The 4,455-nt window shown below is 45.9% G+C and overlaps 1 long non-coding RNA gene across 1 annotated transcript; it reads left to right on the top strand.

The window, feature by feature from the left end:
* Positions 1-2,290: 2,290 nt before the first annotated feature.
* LOC105717434 (uncharacterized) lies at positions 2,291-3,902 on the top strand. Its single transcript, XR_001107524.3, has 2 exons — positions 2,291-2,526; positions 3,641-3,902. It is a non-coding gene; the product is annotated as an uncharacterized LOC105717434 (long non-coding RNA).
* Positions 3,903-4,455: the final 553 nt, after the last annotated feature.

Here is a 4,455-nt window from a genome sequence, read left to right as displayed (position 1 = left end):
CCAGGCAAGACAGGACGTACTTCACCTTCCAGCACCAAACTTCCATCCACGGCTGCTATGGACATGCTGTGTGAATTAGAAAGAGGCACTCTTTCCTCAGGGGTCTTTACTATCATTTGCCAGGAAACGGTCAAGACCCCTATTCAATTTGTCCATGGGTTGGTCAACATAAAAAATCCCTGGCTCCTTTCCATCAATATTTAAACAAGCTTTGGCTGGGTGTGGTGGCTCACACCTGTAATCCCAGCACTTTGGGAGGCTGAGGTGGAAGCACCTGAGGTCAGGAGTTGGAGACCAGCCTAGCCAACCTGATGAAACCCCCGTCTCTACTAAAACTACAAAAATTAGTCAAGTGTGGTGGTGCGTCCCTGCAATCCCAGCTACTCAGGAGGCTGAAGTAGGAGAATCGTTTGAACCCCAGAGGCAGATGTTGCAATGAGCCAAGATTACGTCAGTGCACTTCAGCCTGGGCAACAGAGTGAGACTCTGTCTCAAGAAGAAAACAAAAATAAAACAACCGCCCCCCCCCAACAAAAGCTTATGCTTCTCCAATCTTAAAAAATAATAATTAAAAATTATCATTTTCCTTTCAGTATCATTCTCATTTCTTCACAGACAACTTCTGGGAAGTTTTGTCTATGTTCGTGTGCCTCCATTTTCTCACCATCACCCTCACTTATTCCTCAGCTCACCACAAACTGACCTTCCCCAGCCATTCCAAGGAATCTGCTCCAGGTAACAGCAAAGCCTGCTGTCATCTCACTAATTTCTCAGCAAAACTGACCTAATTAACTGCTCTTCCTGAAGTGCTCTTCCCTTGCTCCCTGCAATGCTGTATTTCCCTGGTTTCTCTCATAGGGCTACCTGCTCTTCTTCCTTTTCTTTAGTAGCAGAGCTCCTGACACTCTGTCCTGGGCCTCTTTCCCAAAGGGTTTTCTCTCCACCAGGCAATCTATTCCAAGCTCCTGCCCTAGCCCCATTCACAGGCAAGCATCTAAGGCTCAGACTTCTAGCTCAGGCTTCTCATCCAAAAAATCAAAACAGGCACATCCATTGGCCTGTTGAGTTTCTCCACTAGAAGACCTCTCAAGTGTAATATGTCTAAAACCAAACTTCCCACACATCAGCTTCTTCCCCTATGGTTTCCTTTTAGTATGTGGTACCCCAACATTGATCCATCTATCAGCCCAGAAGCCTGGCAGTCACCCCAACCCTGCAAACTCCACACACTCGATCCACCACCACCACCATCTATTTCCCAGTGATCTCTCTCTCTCTCCCCTCGCTCCCTATTCTTCAGCTGTGGCCTGAGTCCAAGTAACCGAAGTCAAGAAAAGCAGGTCCATGTGCTCTGTGCTCCCCAGCCTGGTGCTTAAAACCCTCAACTATTGTTAAAGGGTTATATTACTGGAAAGGGGTGCCCATCCGGACCTCAAGAGAGGATTCTCAGACCTCGAGCAAGAAAGAATTTGGGGCAAGTCCAAAGAGTGAAGTAAAAGGAAGTTTATTAAGAAAGTAAAGGAATAAACGAATGGCTACACCATAGGCAGAACAGCAGCATGGGTGCTCAACTGAGTATACTTACAGTTATTTATTGATTATATGCTAAGCAAGGGGTGGATTAGTCAAGAGCATTCTGGGAAAAGGGGTGGCAATTCCCAGAACTGAGGGTTCCACCTCCACCTTTAGATCACATAGGGTGACTTCCCGACATCGCCATGGCATTTGTAAAGTCTCATGGCGCTGGTGGGAGAGTCTTTCTGCAAGCTAATGTATTATAATTAGCATATGATGAGCAGTGGGGATGACTTGAGTTCACTTTTATTGCTAATCTCAGTTTTGGTGGATTTTGGCTGGCTTAAGTATCTGGAAGGATACTTAAGGAGGGAGAGCTGCAATGGGGAGGTTTTACCAGCAGGGTCTTTGTGACCCGTATCTTGTGCTGACCTCCTGTCTCATCCTGTGACTTAGAATGCCTAACCTCCTGGGAATGCAGCCCAGCAGGTCTCAGCCTTCTTTTACCCAGCCCCTATTCAAGATGGAGTCGTTCTGGTTCAAATGCATCTTGACAGTTCATCCTTCAATGTTCCCGGCTAGGACATTCAAATGTTTGTCCAAACTATTCATTGGGCTCTGGAGCACAGAACACAGCAAGGTCCCAATAAATACTAATTTAGTAAACGGGAGAAAGGAAAGGGAGAGGGGAAGGGAGGAGGGGAGGAAGGTAGCAGGGAGAAGAAGGGGAATGTGGTCAGTCTATCCTCTCTGCCAGGCCTCTCGGCTGGAACTCAGAGCCTAAGAGCAGAAATTCTCATCCGCCACACACAGCATGGCAGCTTCCTTGACGCACACCCAATTTCTGCTTCCGGGATGGAAGGTACGTCATTTCCCCTCTGGTTGCCCTAGCGACCCTTGGAAGCCAAGAATATGATAAAGTCTCTGCTTCCTTCTCGCCCTTCCTCTTCCTTTTCTCCGCTCCAGGGCAGCTGACAGAGCCGCTCCAAGGCTGCTGACCGCGGCTAGTTGGTGAGGCGGGCGGGGGGCGGGGCCGTTCCGCTTGTAGGGGGCTCTGTTGGTGACCAATGAGAGGGAGGGCTGGAACGGGGAGGTGGCTCGGAGGCAGGGCCAGTAAGTTGGGGATGAAAATCCTCCCAGGAACCGGGTTTTTAATGGGCTGAGGGAAGTGGCAGGTGCAGGGGCTCTGCAGAGACAATGATGCTTAGTAGCTGGTACTTCATGGCCACAAACTGTGTGTGTAGAGAGGGCCACAGCAGCCTGAAAACCATTTTCGTCCCCTTTTAGGTTTACCCATTCCACTGGGCCCAGCCACCACCCACTCCTGCTGTCTGGTAAACTTTCCTCCTGTTTCTGAGGCCATGTCTGGCATGAAGAGTCTTTACTGAATAGTTTTCGTTGATCACAGGCCCGGTTCTTCACCCTTCTCACCCCTTTACTGAAATAGCAGTGAAAATCTAATTGAGAAAGTACTGTTACAGGGGTTAAAAAGGCTACAGGGGACCCAAGCCATTGACTTTTATTTATTTATTTATATTTATTTATTTATTTGAGTTGGGAGTCCCACTCTCTCACCAGGCTGGAGTGCAGTGGCGTGATCTCGGCTCACTGCAACCTGCGCCTCCCAGGTTCAAGTGATTCTCCTGCCTCAGCCTTCTGAGTAACTGGGACTACAGGTGCACGCCAGAATGCCCAGCTACTTTTTGTATTTTCAGTAGAGATGGGGTTTTCAACATGTTGGCCAGGATGGGCTCAATCTCTTGACCTTGTGATCTGCCCGCCTCAGCCTCCCAAAGTGCTGGGATTACAGGCATGAGCCACTGCATCCAGCTGACTTTTATTTTTAAAATGAAGATCTGTTTTACTTGAAGGAACTAAAGAATATTGGCATTCATATAGGTGCTGGAAGACTTGAAAGCAGTGGAAAATTCTCCACAGATGATAGGAAAGGATGGTCACAAAATGAGTATCTCCTGACTCACACACCTAGTGAGCAAAGCCATAACCTCCTTCACCTTAGCATTTGGAACAGGCTACAAAGTTCATCCTTCCTCATAGCAGCCCCTGCATTCAGTTTGGTTTAGTTGTTTTATGTGGTTTCTAGCCTGTTTTTTTTTTTTTTCAGTGTGCAGCAGAAGTCTCAGGTAGCTGAGAAGTTTGTGGAATCTTCTTCTTTGGTACACTTTTTACTATTGCTTGTGATATAGTGCAGGGTTGGGATGTACAGACATTTCTCAAGTGCACTGTGTACCTACACAGCACACTGCAATTTGGCTACTGAAGTCAAGAGAAACTGGTTTAAATAACTGGTGAGTGTAACATAGGAAGCACATTTCATTTGATAACAGGAACATAGCTTTTGTGCTAATAAAACACTTTGAAAATTAGCCTGTGGTCTTTAGTAATTAGCGCGTACATTTCAGCGCTCCTTTGGTTCATAACAAATGGACTAAATAGGTACTCCATTCAGTCATTTATCTAAATGAAAAGTTTGGTTAAATTGTAGTTGAGGGCATTGATCACAACTACAATTTAACCAAACTTTTAAATTGGAAAAAGAGATTAAGATGAAAATCATGGGATTAAATTTTTAATGAGTTTGCCCAATGGGAAAAAGAGATTAAGATGAAAATCATGGGATTAAATTTTTAATTAGTTCTCCCCTTGAACCGTTGCTTGGTATGACACGGTGACTGACTGGCTTGATGGGTGACTGATCGGCTACTTATGTCTGCCTGGGAAGTTAGGGCTTTGCTACCAAACCTCTGAACGTAAGAGTGTTTTGCAAAAATTGGAGTATTTTATTCAGTTATCTTTCACTTCATTCCTGCTTAACAAGGAATTGAAAAGGAAGGCAAAGTCTTGGATCTCATAGTTCTTGGTATAGTGATACATACAAAGTATGAGATGGGGGCTTCAGAGAGCTCATTAATAAATGTC

Source organism: Aotus nancymaae, unplaced genomic scaffold (genome assembly GCF_030222135.1).
Source record: "Aotus nancymaae isolate 86718 unplaced genomic scaffold, 86718_ANA_hifiasm-v0.15.2.pri h1tg000059l, whole genome shotgun sequence".
In the NCBI taxonomy this organism is placed as follows: domain Eukaryota; kingdom Metazoa; phylum Chordata; class Mammalia; order Primates; family Aotidae; genus Aotus; species Aotus nancymaae.
This window is presented reverse-complemented; position numbering and strand designations above follow the sequence as displayed.